Source organism: Eleutherodactylus coqui, chromosome 2, assembly GCF_035609145.1.
Source record: "Eleutherodactylus coqui strain aEleCoq1 chromosome 2, aEleCoq1.hap1, whole genome shotgun sequence".
Classification (NCBI taxonomy): Eukaryota; Metazoa; Chordata; class Amphibia; order Anura; family Eleutherodactylidae; genus Eleutherodactylus; species Eleutherodactylus coqui.
Window position 1 is genome coordinate 218,310,362 of NC_089838.1, and position 18,069 is coordinate 218,328,430.

Below are 18,069 nucleotides of genomic sequence, written 5' to 3' on the forward strand. Positions count from 1 at the left end.
CTCTGAATACATTCACTTTGTTCTGATGTGGGGCTGACAGCTGAGACAATGTTATCAGCACTCCCCATGGAGAACACAGTGTAAAGTCCCTGCTATCAGCTCTTCTGCTAAACGATGGATTTTATGCCGAACATAGAATCATTTGGGAGAAAAGTGAAAGATGGGTACATTTACACGCAACGATTATCACTCAAAAGATTGCTTTTGAGTGAAATTTGAGCGATCATTGTTGTATGTAAAAGGGCCTTTAGCCTGCCGTGTCTATATACAGTGATATATAGAAGCTGCACAAGACAAATTGTGCAAATTTTTTAAATTAAAAAGGCCTGTGTATTCCAGCCACTTCCCTGCAGTGTAGCCCCCTTATCAGCCACCATCTAGATGCTGAAAGTTTTTACTTTCACATCTATCCCATGATGCACCACCACAGCTGTGCCAATTTTTTTTATTTTATTTTTTTTAACAGAGGCAACAGTAGCTTCTATAGTCTTCTAAATAAGCTACATACATACCATAAGTATACAGTCAGAGGATGAGCCGTGATCTCCTCTATTATAGCTGTGTGATCAGCAGCAACTTTAACAGGAATGACTGTGCCCCTTGCAGGCAGGTCCTGTGTAACAGTAACATATTGCAAAAATGATTGTCGCCCCCCCCCCCCCCAAAAAAAACAAAACACATTACTTTGTGCCGCAGTTGAGTCTATAGACTTTATATAGCACTTTTGCTATATTATACTGCTATCTTAATTCCTTCCCACATAAACAAGTAGATGAATAACAAAATATTTGTAGTCCTCCAAAAGTGTTAATATGCACATAGAAATTAAAGGCGTTGCCTAGATGTATGTAGATAAAGGTTATACATTATACACTGAAAAGTTGTGCAACTTTCTAAAATACTTTGCATTTCAAATATTCACCATTCTCACAATTTCCGCCATCTGACTATAATTAAGAAAGAGAGCTTTAGAAAGATTCTAGTCAAATGCTTCATTTCTTTCAAGTGCTTATGGATGTCAATTAGGAAGTTTTGATTCACTGACAGCAAGGAGTGGAGTTAGAACAAAGACTATCAAAGTATAGTAGAAAGTTGAATAGCTTTTCATTACACAATGATTAAAGAATGCTTCCAGCCAAAGATCAATACCCGACAGCGCATTAACAAAGTGCAAACTATTTCTTACAAGCTAAACTGTTTGGGCTCCAGACTTCTGCTGCCACAAGAAGCAGCTACTTCCTGCAATCCATATTGGCTTCCAGTTCTGTCTGCCAGCCTACAGCTTCCACCAATCAGTGTGAGATCTCCTCCATGCCTCACCTTGAGCTTGGAGATTACTTGAGTCTGTCTGCAGCATTTCTTTAGTGCTCAGGGCTGTGTACTGTCTAAAGCCATTAGTGAGTCTATATGGAGCTATAGATAAGACCCTGCAGATTCTCATTGTTGTGTCCCAGCGTGCTGCAATGCATTATACAAATCCTAATTAATAAAGGGCTCACTCACGCCAGCGTATTTCGGCTGTGCATTTTTAACGCACGCAGTAAGTGCACATGTAACATGAGTATTCCCAGTGTATTTTACGCAACCATATACTAGAATGCATGCCAAAATAGGACATGCTGCGGTTTTTTTCAGGTGCGTAAAAAAACACAGGTCTGAATGGCCCACTGTAAATTAATGGGGTTTTAGAACTGTGAATTACACAAGTAAAAAAATACGAGCGCATTTGTGACCGCAAAGTCTGCACCCGCAATGCACAGAAAATAGAACCCATTTCAATGGATTTCTTCCGTATTTTGAGTGCGGGAAGAAAAAACACGGCATGCTCTATTTTCTGGTGCAATTGTCCACCAAAAGGCCGCCCGTCTGCACGAAACTGTGCGATTTCGCGGGGCTAAAAGATAGCACCGGTGCCTACTAGGTCAGCTGAGTCGGCTGCCCCACTCAAAGATCGCTGCTGGGACCGCGCCGATGTACATAGTCCCAGCAGGGCAATAAAATAGAGAAAGGCCAGGGTTGTTCTTTGTTCCTTTAGGTCTGTCTGGATCATCTAATAAAGACTGAAAGCTTTTAACCCAACGCCGGATGTTCTCCATTTTTTTGTGCATCAGTTGTGATTTCCAGCCAGTCCATACATGGGAGCAACTGCAGAGGAGCGGGTTTCTGGTTCGCTTTTAGGCAGTGCAAGAAAGTACAGTAAAATGCGCCAATACAGGTGCAATAGCGCGCGATCATGCGCTATGCAGGGTGCACATACACCTTGCGATAGCGAGCATATATGCACTTACACCCATGTGACGCCACTCTAATACACTTGTGTGAGTGAGCCCCAAGGCATACATTTTCAGCAGTTGTCTGCAGCCTGGGACGCTCCTGTTGGGAAACCCCAAGTCCTAACATGTCAAGAAACTTTTAACTTGCCATTGTCTATCTGCTTGTGCCAAAGTGTCACCGAACACATGACAAACAAGCAAAGGCTGGTTTATTGGGTAATCAAATCTTTATTGTGACACCAACAATATAATCGTTGTCAGCAGTACACCTCCCTATGTGAACAGGGATGTGCTGCTGACAGAGGTGAAAGTGCACTGGGACACCCATGACCATATGGCATACCCGCGATGGACCATGGAAAAAGCTTGAGAATACCAGTAGAATATCTATATGTGCTTCATCGGCTACATCAAGGCCTTTGACTGCATCGACCATGACAGGCTATGGCAGGTCCTACCAGAGCTGGGCGTATCAGCACATCTAGTCAAGCAAATAAAATGTTATACCAATTAAGAAGCCACTGTGAGAACACAGTATGGGGACACAGATTGGATTGGGATCAGCGAAGGTGTCCAACAGAGCTGCATTCTCTCACCCTTCTTATTTAACCTATAAGCGGAAGTGATCATGCGGAAAATAAGAGCTAGACGAATTTGGAAATCGGGCATGGGGGTGGGGAGGGCGAGTTGGTGGCAGAAACATCAACAATCTCCGTTATGCAGATGTCACAACTCTGCTTGCAGAAACAGAAGCTGGTCTGAAGCAGTTGCAATGTAAGATTAGAACTAAAAGGTGAAAAAAAATGGGCCTCTACCAGAATTTAAAGAAGACTAAGATTATGACCACTGCAAAAAATAGCCAAATTCAAATCAAAATCGACAATGAGGTCACAGAATGCGTGTGAGACTTCATCTTCCTTGGGTCATAAATTGACCAAGCAGGAGAAACTATGCCAGAGATAAAACATAGGATAGCATTGAGGCGAAGCGTGATGCTAAACATGGACAAAATTTGGAAAAGTAGGGGTATCGGTATAGCAACTAAACGCAGGATAGTGCAAACTACCATTTACCCATAGCCATATACGGTCTTGTCGGATTCTGCCTGCAAAATCTCGCAGCGGAATCAGACCCAGCGCCCCCATACTCACCTCTCTAGATCTGCCGCGAGAGTCTCTGCCGGCAAGCAGGTGCACATGCGCAGTGCAAAACATGACGCGCCGGCGCTGGGGGTGGTGTGATGTGATTTCACGCGATACTTCCTCTGTGCTCACAGCGCGGAGTATTGCAGGACGGACGGCTTCTATTGACTGCAATAAAAGCCATCTGCATGATTTTCCGTGATGAATAGGACATGCTGCGATTCGGATTCTCCTCCGCGGGCAGAAAGTCGCAGTTTGCTTTCCGCTCGTGGGCAGGGGAGAATCTGTTAACATAGCATGCCTATGGAAGACTTGCTGCAGGATTCGCGGCGGGTGTCAGAATGTGAATCCCACAGCGATTATCCATCTGTGGGCATTCGGCCTAAGGATGTGAAAAGCTGATCAAAGGAGGATTGATGCGCTTGAGGTGTGGTGCTGGCAAAAGCTGCTGTGTATGCCCTGGAGAGAGAGAGTAACAAACAGAGAAGTCCTGAAGCATTTAAGACCCAATATATCACTGGAGGGCAAGATGACCAGACTCAGACTCACAGAGGACAAGATGACTAGGCTCAGGCACACGTATTCTGGCCATGTAATATGAGCAGTCACTAGAAAAACTATAATGCTTGGACAGGTCAGTGGCAAAAAGACGACCGGGCTGCCAAAGAACACGATGGCTGATACTGTCAAAGCTTAATACTGGCATGGATATCACACAACTGAAAGAAGCAGTGCAAAACCGAAAAACATGGAGGGAGGGAGCCTTTAGGGTTGCGAACGACTAAACCGCTAACAACAACAGTCTGAATTGGCTTGTGTAATAAGCACTGATCTCAGTGATTGGAGCTCTGCATTCAGCCAAAATCAAGCCATGCAAAAAAGGACCATAAGGGCGCCTTCACACAGGTCATAAATGCTTCTAAATTTGCTGTGGAAAATTCACATGAAGCAGGAATACTGTGTGTGGAATCCATAGAATATTTGAAATATGCTTATATGCTGAGGATTCTAAATCCACAGAATGTCAATTTATGTTGCGAACTGTACAATGAGCGGGTACAGCAGCACACAGAAGAAGCTCCCAAAAGGGTGAGGTGGATACACTGAGAGCCCGAACCACAAGACTCCAATAGCAATTTGAATGTAATGGAGTATAGTGGCAGCATGAGCAGAAAATCGATTTCTTGATAAAGAAGATGCAAAAACCTTTATTAATCCATGGTCAAAATAAAAAGTAAGCAAGCTACGTTTCGGCCATATTAGGCCTTTTTCAAGCGGACTGTGACAGTGGATTTCACCCTTGAGGGTATGTTCACATGGGGTGGAAATGCTGCAGAATGTTTGGAGCATTTCCGCCTACAAAATAGAGCCAAAATCCGCAATGCAGGCATCACCTGATCAGTGCCCGTTAGACCCTGCTGGGTTCCAGGGTGCACTGACAGCACAAGTATTGCAATGTGAGGGGAGCATATAGACACTGCATGTAGATACGTGTGAGAAATACATCACAGCATGCTCTATTTCTCTGCGTACCACGCGGCGTGAGCCCTATACTTCTGTATGGGCAGTGTAGGCAACACTGTCAATACGGAATACACTTCATATGCATCGCCGATATGATACAGAGCTGTAAAAAAAAAAAAAAAAAAGAACCATAGTTTTACCGCTACGCTTGTGGACATGAGGCCCAAGTACCGTAGAACAAATGTAAATAGCAAATTTTGCAACCTGCAATTTACTAACATATAGCCAATTTTTATATACTGTACTTGATGAAAAACATGCGACAACCCTTATAATGTACATAGCTCATACTTAAAGTCTATTCATTCAAATACAAGTGACTAAAGCACCCCATCCCCAGCCACAGACCTAGGTTCAGCTCAGTCTTTAAACTACAATACTAGAGGACATCTGCTTATTGTATAATCTAGGATTCCTGAATATGAAATTCCATTTTCTATTCTCGAGTTCTAGTATCTGCAACATTTTTATCTAATTTGTAGAAGATTAAATGCAAAATATTTGATAATGAAATTTCCGTAAGGAAATGTGTATAAACTAAAGACAGCAATCTACAAAATCACATTCTACAGAGTATAACTGGGCTGACCTCATAAGCAGCCCGATAAATTACTGGTGTACAAAAAACACGACTTCTACAAAAGTTATAAACTTGCTGGAGATTTCTTATAAATTAGACCACAGCCCTCAAACTGTAAACTGTCAGACATGGGAGAAAGACAGGAAAAAAAATTGTGCTCAGATGCTTTATAAATATGGAGTCCACGTGGGCATTATTTTGTTCTGCGTGTCAACACTGGTAATTTCCGTAAATGTTCCCCAATGTATTTCCATTAACTGATGCCCATATCTTTTAACCAGCAATTGATTGCATCCACCCCGCTGGCCGAGGCTCTTCACACTGCGTTCATACCATTTGCTTTAAATAACAGGCCCTCGCTGCGAGTACAGCTGTGATTTATGAACTATAGGGAAGACTTGGGTGACCAGCTGGGCACAGTGCCAAACTATGCAGGCACTGAAACACAAGATTTCAGTGTGCACTCCAAAACACTGAGGTTATGTAGTCATGAGACTGCTGAGGTGAACAGTTTCTAGTTACCAACTTGCAGTCTGATACTTTCTGATCATTACTGCTGCAGCGGCCAATTACAGGATCAGTGCAGCCTACTATTATTGCTATGTGCTGCTTAGACTTTGCTGTCCTCTTATTAGTAAATTGCAGGTTTCTTTACTGAAATTTGATATTTTGAAACATTTATTTTGCATCACTTGATTCAACGATTCTTGCAATTCCTGTGACAACACAATACAAGGCAAATATACACAAGGCAAGCAGACAAGATGCCCGGATAAAACATCATACTCCAAATTAGTAAATATGTCATTCCTGAAACTGACAGCTGGGAATCATAGCTTAGTCAGCAGCTAACCAGTAGTTGCAGTGCCAAATTAGCAGGAGTCTGTCCGCCTTTTCATGGTCTAAACATGGCCGTATAACTCATGAGAGGATAAAGTTGGCAGCAAAAAAAAGGGAGAGAACCACGGCTAAGGTCAATCCGCAGGCTGGAGGTGACACATGACAGTCTGACATGGTTTATAACACCTCAAAGTCTAATATATACTTTAGCGAGTACTGTAAGCGATTCTGAGTCTGAGGAATAACCTCAGACTTATTGTACGTTATATCATATGATCATATCTTAACAAAGGCTTACATATAGGTTAAAGATTAGAGATGAGCGAGCGTACTCACTAAGGCAAACTACTCGAGCGAGTAGTGCCTTATGTGAGTACCTGCTCGCTCGTCTCAGAAGATTCGGGTGCCGGCAGGGGAGAGCGGTGAGTTTCGGGAGTGATCAGGGAGGAGCGCGGGGGGGGGGGGGGGGGGGGAGAAGAGAGTGAGAGAGAGATCTCCCCCCCCCCGTTCCACCCCGCTCTCCCCCGCCACCCGAATCTTTAGAGGCGAGCGGGCAGGTACTCACATAAGGCACTACTCGCTCGAGTAGTTTGCCTTAGTGAGTACGCTCACTTATCTCTATTAAAGAGGTTTTCACATCTGCGTCGGGAGTTCCGTTTTCTTGTTCCGTTCAAGGAGCAGGAAAGGGGAATCCCCTGGTCGAACAGGATCTGTCTTATGACGGAACACAACAGTGCCGAATGGACCCCATTGACTCAAAAGGTATCTGTTTGGCTTCTACTGAGCTGTCCGACATTTCACCGGATGAAAAGGCGCTGCATGCAGCATATTTTCTTCTGGTATTTTGTGCCAGATCTGCAACAGAGCCTCCAAACTGAGGTTCCAGCACAGACGTGAAAGCGGCCTTATTCAGCTCTATGTCTAGAGCTTTTTGAGTTCTTCCATATTGATTTTATTCCAAAACAGGGGGGGGGGGGGGGGGGGGAGAATAGGATAAATGACATTTCACAGATTTGTTGTAGATTCCACATAGAAAAGTTCAGTATTAGCCCTAATGATGACAATGGGGCTAATCTTAATGAAGATCAATGATGCAAGTTTGGCAATATCAGACGCCCAGCACAAAATTATTTGACTAAAACTATTTGTCTACTGAAAATCCATTACATGCGAACGTTCCCTTAAAGGTTATTCAGTCAATAAAAAAAAAAATAGACAAAGCGACAAGTTTTTGTTTTTCCCGGACACTATACAATTAACTAAGCAATAAATTCATGCTGCACATTTACCGTCTGTTCCTTTCTCTATGCAGGCAGTATGTATACATGACAGGCACTGTCACGTGCCATCAAAGGGGCAGGGAAATTTTTAGGTATTTTTTTTGTAAATTACACGATTGATAGGCGGACATTTTACGCTTCTGCGTCATGCAACAGTGCAGCACAACAGCTGGCAGAGGTGAAAGTAAAGAGTCAATACTGAGCTATAAATGTAGCAAACATTACCTTGAAATTTTACGCACTGTGATAACCTAACTACAAAGTAATAGAATGCTGCTGTAAATCAAATTATCAGGATGTGCTAGTCATGTTAATAGTTGCTGCATCCGTCGTTGTATAATGGCAGAAAAGAATTAACCCATATATTCTGTTGAGCGGACATCTTTTAAGCTTTTCGGAATAAGGGCTCCTGCACACTGGTGAGAGCGATATTAGGCCGTGAACCACGTCCCGATGTCACCCTTGCAATTCTTTTGACAACCCCTGGATGAGATGCATTTTCACATGGTAACAGAAGGAATCCCCCATAGAAGGAGAGAGAGGCAGGAGGTACAGGGGATCTCCTAGAGTTCTCCCCATATTTAGAGAGATAGGGGGTGGGGCTACAGGGCTTCCCCGAGAGCAGGGTCCAGAGGGGGTTCTCATAGCGATTCCTCTCTAGCCAAGAGAAGGGGCAGGGCTAGAGGGCAGAGCTCCACCAGCCTCACCCCTCTCTTGGCTAGAGAGGAGTTATATGAGAACCCGCTGTGGCCCCACCCCCTCTTAAGAAAGCCCTCTAGCCCCGCCCCTTCTCTCCAAATATGGGGAGACCTCTAGGAGATCCCCTGTAGCTCTGCCTCCTCTCTCCTCACTATGGGGGATTCATTCAGCCCCGCAGGCAGTTTCACGATCTTCTCCCATTGATTCCATTGGGGCTGGTACTGCTGCTGCTGGCGCCATTGAAATCAATGGACGATATTGATAAAAGAAGGAACATGCTGCGATTTGTTTTCTGCATTGCATCGTAACGTGGTGGCATGCAGGAAAACATCACAGATGTGTATGAACCCATTTAAAAGAATGGCTTTCAGATTTGTGCAAGATTTGTGTGTCTCGCAAGGCACAAATCTCACCCAATTTTCTCGCCAGTGTGAAGAAGCCGTAAGCCTGACAACTGGCTCCAACAGCAACCAGAAGCAATTAGCAAGAATGTGCAAAGTTCTGCAGACTATGTATGTAAAAACTGGAACCAATCACATAACTATTATAGGGCTATTTCGGGCATTTACTATTGATGACCTATCCTCAGGTCTGTCTAGAAGAGTCAAAAGTTTGTTAGCAGCACTCCTCACCAGCTGAGGGGAAAAACGCATAGTCCACAATAGCTGAAACCCTTCGGTGTAAAAACCCAGAACTCAACAGGACAGCATCCTGGGTGCAAAGCAAACTTCACCTTATAGCTCCATAGTGCAACAAATCAACAATATCCTTTTCAAGAACATGACTTCAATGGAAGTGGAGCCTTCTATTATACTTCTGGCTCCAATCACTGAAGCGGACAGCGGGCTGGAGGATCAGCTGATCGATGGAGATCCCGAGTCGCAGACCCCCACTGATCAACTATTGATGGCCTATCCCAAGGACGGGCCATCCATAGTAAAAGCATGGAAGACCCCTTTAAGAGCACCTGTAACACAGCAGAGGAAGTCATTTTGTGGTAAAGCATAGTCAGCCTTTCCATTTACTAAAGTCAAACACTTTAATAGGCTAACTGTGCTTACACTCTATTGAAGCACAAAACCACAACGTACAAGTAAAATACAGCTAAAAACTTGAAATTGCTTTTAGACTGATCTTACACAAGGAGTTTTTCTGAAAAACAAAACACGTCTTTGTGTAGTCAGATTTTAAAGTCAATATTGAAATATAAAATACACCAGAAATAATGCATTTTTGTGGCATTTTTGGGCTCAGGGTTTCTTTTCTCTAAAATGCAGCATGCTCTGGGTACGGCGTTTTTTTGTGCCTCTTTTCCAATAGGTTTCTCTGTAGGACATAACATCTACAAATATGGTGCATTAACCCTTTCCAATCCAATCTGTATCCTGGTTTTCCTAGGGGGCTTACTCTTTTTCTGCTGTTATACAACGGCGCTATATGCTGGCTAAAGCCAGTACTGCATGAGGTGACACGTTGGATAGGCTCCAACAGCAGAGAGGCTGGCAATATACAGTAAGAGAACCCCACCGACGTCTTCCAACATCAGAGCTGTACAGCCTTAAATCATAAGGTCTTCAGACGTCAGACAGTGGATTGGTAAGGGTTAAATACAATGGAAAATGGCCTAGGCTGCCTGTCCACAGGCGCTGCGGGATCCGCCGTCGAGGAGCAGGAGCCAGCAGACGGATCTCCGCGGTGAGCCTATCTGACAGATAGGCTGACGGCGGAGAATCACGGTAATTCGCAGCATGCTGCGATTTGCCGTCCGCGAGCAAAGCATCACTATTATTCTCTGCTCGTGGACACTGCGGGGAACGCTGTGAAAATTCGCCCGTGGACAGGAGCCCTCGGCCTCCTTCACACAGGCACGTTTTCCCTTCTTTTTAACATTTATTTTTTGCTTGTATAAAATCCCATGAGTCGTTTAGAAAATAGGACCCCACTAACCCCAAGAAGGATAAAAAAAGCCCAAAAGAAAATGCATTGTTTATTATGTACTTCATATTTCATTATAGACTTGAATGTAATACCTAGCTGCACAAAAAAAACAAAAAACAAACACACACAAAAGCTGTTAGCGTCATGAACAACACGCTGTTTTCCTGAAAAATCGATGCATGTGCAACCACTGTTAGAGATATGGCAACTCAGACGTGCAAGCTATTGATGCACTAACTCATGTAAGACTTGTATTCATGAGAATGTATCGCTTCATGAGAAGAGGTTACAAATCCATGTCCGTAGCTCAATGCTCTGTAACATGTTATATTTTAGGGCATTTTTGCATTGATGAGCCATGATCAGAGATGGACAAATGTTGTGGCCTCTTTAGAAGCTAGATTGTGTTTTTTGCAGGGTTTCTCCCCTCCTCTTGAGGACATGTAAGAAGCAGTAAGAAGATATGAATTTGGGTGGTAAGCTACATTAGAACATGTGTTCCTCTGGCTCTTCTTCCACCTATGCAGTCATTATGAAATACTGACTCCATGACAGATCCTCCTAAAATGTACCAAACCTTGTATCAGGGGGGTGAGGGAAATCTTAACTGCCCTAATTAAACTAAGCTACGGGGGCAAGACCCATTCAGCATATTGCAAGAGTTAGGCTGTATCCGCAAGGGCGATTTTGTAGCGATGTGACAGTGCTACAAATCGGATGCATGTAGAGCCCATACTTTCCTATGGGTTCATCCACACGATCGAGGTTTTGTAGCATGCGACATTGTGAGACTATAAAATTGCGGTATGCTCTAAACACCTGCGATTTGCTTTTTTGTTGCCCATGTTTCCCTATGGAGCCTTCTTGTTTATCGCATCGCATAGCGCGAACTTGTGTCTTTCATGCTATGTGATGCCATTTAACATGAAAGTCTTATTAACTTTCTTGCTACAAAAGCAAGGGATTTTGTCGTGTGAGGGGAAAAAAAAAAAAAAAACACAAGAAAAAAACATCGCTGACGCTGCAAAATTGCGTGTATATAGCAGCGATATCGCAGCTATTTTGTAGCAGCTATATTGCTGTCGCCTGTGCGGATACAGCTGTATAATACTATAAAGCTGGGTTCACACACGGCGTATTGCCGGCGGAAATCTAGCAGTATGGCTGCAGAGAAAAACCGCAAGATTTTTGCCGGGAAAGAACTGCTTCAAAGCCCGCGGCATTTAGCCACGGGTTTTGAAGCGGCTTGGCTACACGCTTTTGCATTGCGGCCGGCGCTCCCATAGAGGAGAGCGCAGCCGCAGCGGGAACAAAAAAAGAATGGACATGCTGCGGCCGGCGAATCTACCCCACAACGCCGGCTTCTGCCGTCTTTGCCGCGATGGATTCAGCCCTGACTTCAGCGGGTGACCGTACGTACCCGTCGTCTTCCTTGCCGGCGTCTGCGCAGACCTGTCTTCTTTCGACTTCTCTGTACTGTGGATGGTCCGCTCGGTTCGCCGTCGGACACGCGCAGTATAGATTTTTTTTTCCTAAACTCCTGCTTTTCTCGACAAATCTGAGGCACATCCGCAATGTCAATTGCATGCTATGGATGGCTATTGCTGCGGAACCCGGAGGCGAACGTCAGCCCCAGATTCTGCAGCAAAAAAAGTGCATAAGGCCTAAAAGGCAGGTTCACAAATATCATCAAGTAAATGCATTGGCGGGGCAAGAAACTAGATGCAAAAAAAACATCTACAAAGTAGCTGCTTTCACTAAATACAGCATTGTTCTAAGTATATTTACATAGCTTATCATTAATGGGCTGCTTACAAGGTGCGAATATTACAAATAAATACGGTAATAGTGTGAATCACATAAGAAAAACATTCAACGAACCAGCCGGAAGGGGAGGAAGTTGGGCTTCAATCACACTACATTACTGCTTCTGTCCAGGTTTCTATCTGGATCACCGAACACAACATCTAGAAGGAACCCTGGACAGATTCCTAGGCTTTTGTTACTAAAAACGGTGACCAAAGCTGCAAGCATTGGTCTCCGTTTTAGCAGGTTTCCATTAGTTTCCAGCATTTCTGTTGGATAGAATAGTGTAGTCAGCTATGTCCTTCTGTCCACATAAGTACATAATGGGAAAAAGCATAAATGTGCTAATAATGGAACCAATGCTTGTAGCTCTGGTGACCGTTTTAGCGATGAAAGCCTAGGAATCTGTCCAGGGTTCTGCTTTGATGCAATTTTCTATGACCCAGATAGAACCCCCAGGACAGAACCTAAAATGTGGTATGAATGTGGCCTTAGGAGATAATATATAGCGAATGTAACAAAAATAGGTCTCAGTATTGGTAAGGGCCATTCACTTCACTGTTTTTGATCTCCATTTTGCATCTCCATCAGAGAAGCTGCAAAACAGAAAGAAACAATTCTGTTTTAAGTTCTTTTGATTTTAATGGGGATTTTCTAAGCTCCAGTAAGGCTCAGTTCAACTCTATTCCATTTGATTTCTCTTTTTTTATTATTTCAGAAACAATAGTGCAGACTATTATTTCCCTTTCAAAAAAAAAAAAAAAAAAAGGAAATTAAATGGATCTTTTTTTTTTTCTCCACACACACTATAGACAATGAGTGATGCATTTATCCATGCCTGAAAGCGCTGCGGAATAAGTTGGCGCTATACAAATAAAGATTATTATTATTATTATTATTATGATGCAACTGAACGGAAAGGTTTCCGTTAGGCTCTACTTTTGAAGTCTGCTTAAGGCATCCATTTTTAAATTGGCACATGCAGAAGGTTAGGAAGACGAACAAATAAATATGGACCCATTAAATAGGATGTAGACAGAAACAAAATATCGTTTTTTTTTCCCAATGGATCTGTTAAAAAATAAAAAAATGGTTTCAAATGGTTTTAGTTTGAATTCCATTTTTCTATAAGTTCCATAAAAAAAAAAAGATACATTCAAAACAGAAATCAAAATCCCTGATGTGAACGAGCCCTAACCCATAACCCATCGACTTGTCTACTTCTGTCAAGTTGTGAGACAAGTCTAATATTTCTGCTTAGTTATGCCCATTTCTGGGAAAGCTGGGTAATCAATCTGGACTCTATTAGGCGAGGTTTAGACTTGGTTGGGCAGTTTGGAAACCAAAGGGGTCAGATTTTAGATTAATGTGAGGGTTTTGTTGTTGGATTTATTTCAATGAAACAAAATCGCAACAATTAAAATGGCCCACACAAATCAACACCTTGAGCCGTAACACAGCACAATGTCCGAACATAGTCCTAGGCTATAATCACATGGGGCAGATGCCAGTCATCTAAATAGGGCTTGCAGAAATTCATGCATATGTTGCAGGAACAACTTCATTCAGATACACAGAATGGATTTATCTGCTACGGAAATTTCTTAACAAATCTTCCACATGTGAAGATCATGTTCCATGAGTTATCACTCGGCTTTCCAAGACTCTTCAGCAACATATGCGATTAGTTACAATTATTCGAATTATTGCATACATTAAAAGTAGAGATGAGCGAACGTACTCGGGTCGGGTGTTTTTGGACTCGAGCACCGCTTTTTCCGAGTAACTGCCTACTCGGATGAAAAGATTCGGGGGGGCGCTCTCCCCCCCCCCCCCCCTGCAACCCCCTGCACACCCCCGGCGCCCCCCGAAATCTTTTCGTCTGAGTAGTCAGTTACTCGGAAAAAGCGGTGCTCGAGTCCAAAAACACCCGAACCGAGTATGTTCGCTCATCTATAATTAAAAGGAACCTGCACCATAAACTAAGTTGTGTGTGGAGTCTGGAGAGCCTTTTTTCATATTCCCCAGTCCCCCATTCTTGCGATGTTCCCCGGCAAAGTCCCAGAGTGCATACACACAGCCTCCTGCTTGTTGCGTGTGTTAACTTTGCCGGGAAACATGACAGGAACGAGCAAGTATAAAAAGAGGCTTCCCAGAATCCATGTCACATGATCTATAAGCACCATAACTTAGTTTATGGTGCTCATAATTGGTGACAGGTTCCCTTTAAGATTTAACAAATGAAACAAGTCAACACCTCCTTCCACAAAAAAGGTCGATTTATACATGAAGGTCTACACCATAGGCGACATTGCCAGAAAGTCTGCCCATTCTTTATGCTGGATGAGCTGCACCCGAAAGAATGCTTACAAAATGCATCAACCTGCAACTTATTTCTAAGAGGAACACTGTACAGCACACAAATCATTCCCCGAAACATTAGTACTGATGAGCAGTCATACAGATGATGCACTGTGCCACCTCCACACCTGACGGACCATGGACGGTGCACACGCTGAATTAAAAGGGGTATTCAAATTCTATTTCAAGGTGTTCAAAAATAGCAAAACAATGTACTTACACATAAGGTGTGCATTTCCAAAATGCTCCGTTCTCCAGGTGTGCAGATATTGATTCCTCTGTCCTCTTGTTTACTGCTTGTTGCCAGGGAAACAGACCACCTCTTCTATGGAAGAAACAGCAGAGGCGTGAAGAAGGCCGTCATTTGTGCACCACTCTCATCTACGTCTGATGGATGGGATCTCAGGGACTATCGTTGTGCTCTGATACTTCTATCCACAGAAGAGTTGGTTGGTTTCCCAGGCAACGAGCAGTAAACAACCCGAGGGCAGAGGAATCAATACCTGCAGAATGGAGCATTATGGAAATAAATACATTGTTTGGGAATGTCAGACCTTGTGAACTAGGATTCCCGAGATGTCAGATGCCCTATAAGGGCCCGTGGGTCCATCCACACCAGTGTTAGGGCCCTCAGGCACAATTCAGTGTCTCGGTTACGCTTTTTAAGCAGAAAACGCAGACTGCGCCATTTGTTCCAGTGAAGATCACAAAAGCATAACAGAACCGAAACAAACTGACAGCAATTCGGGTTTTTTTTGTTAGTTTGTTTTTTAGCCTATTGAAAACAGTGGAGACATTTCATTGCATTTTTCTGCTCCGAAAACATAACGGAATTATGCTGAAAACCTCAAAACAAGCGTGAGCGCACCCTCACGGAGCAGGTAATCACGGACAATAGACTGATGTCAACTAACATAGCAAACGCAACCTAACTGCTCCAGCTTCACACAAAAACGTATCTGCCATAATGAAGGCAGCCCAAAGACTGCTGGTGTCTACTGGTATCTACCGACGTCTGCCATGGCCTGCTGGTGTCTGCATGTATCTTCTCATTTCTACCAATGTCTGACGGTGCCTACTAGTATCTGCTGGTATCTACCGATGCCTTTTAGTGTCTACTGGTATCTGTTGGTGCCTGCTGGTGTCTACTGGTATCTACCGATGTCTGCCATGGCCTGCTGCCGTCTACTGGTAACTGCCGATGTCTGCTCATTTCTACCAATGTCTGACGGTGCCTACTAGTATCTGCTGGTATCTACCGATGCCTTTTAGTGTCTACTGGAATGTGTCGGTGCCTGCTGGTATCTGCCAGGGTCTACTGGTATTAGCCGGTTTCTACCAATGTCTGCCATGGCCTGCTCAAGTCTTCTGTGTCTGCCGGTGCCTACTTGTATCTGCTGGTTTCTACCAATGTCTGACGGTGCCTACTAGTGTCTGCTGACGCCTGCTGGTATCTGTCTTTTTACCAATGTCTGCCATGGCATGCTGGTGTCTGCTGTATCTGCCGGGGCTTCCTTGTATCTGCTGGTTTCTACCAATGTCTGCCATGGCCTGCTGGGGTCTACTGTATCTGCCGGGGCTTCCTTGTATCTGCTGGTTTCTACCAATGTTTGCTGGTGTCTACTGGTATCTGCCGGTGTCTACTGGTATCTGCTTGTTTCTACTGATGTCTGATGCCTGCCAGTGTCTACTGGTATCTGCATTCCGTCATCACATTCAGGACATTAGAGTCAAAATGTAAATGGACAATCCTGAACCAGACAAACCTCTTTGATAAACTGGGTCAGGCAGGCACACAAGCAGGTAGGCTTGCCACCTGGCTGGCATTTTTTCTGGCCTAGCTAGTAAAAATAGAGCTGTATGGCACGGTTCTATATAGGACAGAGTTCTAGCAGTCCCATCGGGATACAAGGTAGCCTAGTGCGATCTGCGTGACCCCTCCGCACGAGAAGTGTACAGCGGTAAGAGCACCTCCACAACACACCTGTGAAATGACAATAGCATGTGACGCTGACAATGTGACCCTCTTACCATCATGTGACACTACAAACGCTCCCCACGTCCCATTCATAACCCCATGTCACTGTGCATCTCAATGCGAACATGACATTGGCACAGAACATGGCACGGACGGTATGCCAATCGTATGCGGAGGCCGGGGACTGCTAGGATGACACATGTTCAGCCCTTCATGTGACATACAAAGTAATGTGACATGCACCTGCATGTGATGGGCATACATGAGCAGAGCCCGCCAGTGTGGAGGTCACAGCATGTACAGGGGAGTCCTGGCACTGCAGTGCCAACTCTCTGCCTACTAGTCCATCCATTCAAGGTGATCACACAATGCGGAGTGACCGTGCAGCAGGGACAGAGGAGGATGGTGGCGCTCATCCCGTCCCAGCTCTGCACTGCAGGCACAGCACGCACATCGCCCACGGCCAGCCCTCACCCTGTACCAGCCTTACCAGCCTCAAGCATCCTCCCCATCCTCCATCCTGCAGCAGGCTCCAGCATCCGATCCCTTCTCACTTCACCCTGCAGAACCGAGAGACAGCCCCCTTGTCTTCAAGACGTATGACATCACCGGGCGGACTCCTCCCCCCGGCCGGGCACCGGAGGAGAAGAAGCGCTGAATGACACCAGCGACGTTCGGGTCATTGGCTCAGCCACCTGCCTATCACAGCTCGGTAGTCGTGAGCACAGGCGTTCGCTAGGTGTCGCTGCTGAGCAAGACATCGACTAGGGGGCGGGGTTATGTGGGAGAGGTGCGGTGACGTGTAGGCCGGAATAGAAGGCGAGCTCTGATTGGCTGTTCCGTAACTACTCGCAGCTGGTCCTTGTGTCCGGCGCGCCTGGCAGGTGATTACACTGGTGGCTGCCGTGCGTCCCGCCTCGTCCACCTGCCGGTCGGCACTGAGAGCGCAGCTGCTCGATGTGGCTTATGGCTCTTCGGCATTCATCCCTTAAAGGACCAGAAAATGACCCTGTGTAGATAAAAAGCACAAAACGCGGCTAAAGATGGGACAGGCAGCGATTTTCAAATCTCTCAGCATCACAAATGGAATGAGACCATTGGAAATCATTGGTTTTATTATTCTGCGTTTTCTCGCATCACACAAAAATCGCGCAACTTTATCGCCCGTATGAAAATGGCCTTAAAGGGATCCTGCACACAAGTGTATGCTGTTTCGGTCCATGCAAGAGGAATCCTTTTTACTGTGTGCGTACGTGCGTGTTGCATGCGTTTTTGTTGCGTGTTTTTAAGTCCGTGTGCCATCTGCTTTAAAAAGTGTGATTGTTCTCAGTGAGAGAAACCAAGTCATCTTGTAGATATGACACCTTTTAATGTCAAATACATGATGCTATAGCGAGCTTTCGGGGATATCTCGCCCCGTTCGTCAGGCTAATTAAGCGCGCAAAAAAAAAAAAACAACGCAAGTAGGCCCTACTGATTTTTTTTATCTCTAGTCTCCTGGCAACATGCATTAAAAAAACGCAGCCCATACAAACGTAGCATCTGTGTTTGCTGCATTTTTTTATGCTCCTATAGACTTTTTTGGGGAGATCTTGGTCCGTGAATATGCTGCGACCTGCTGCAAGATGCGTGAAGCACTGCATAACTG

General features: G+C 44.6%; 1 protein-coding gene across 3 annotated transcripts in view; it reads right to left on the minus strand.

The window, feature by feature from the left end:
- The window catches only part of OTUD7A (OTU deubiquitinase 7A), a 204,036-nt gene extending 187,040 nt beyond the window's left edge, over nt 1-16,996 (minus strand). For 2 of the 3 annotated variants that reach the window (XM_066592497.1, XM_066592494.1), the window contains exon 1: nt 16,912-16,996. The gene's annotated coding sequence lies outside the window, so the exon portion shown is untranslated. The remainder of the gene's footprint in view (nt 1-16,911) is intronic. The other variant, XM_066592496.1, reaches the window with a different exon arrangement.
- Nucleotides 16,997-18,069: the final 1,073 nt, after the last annotated feature.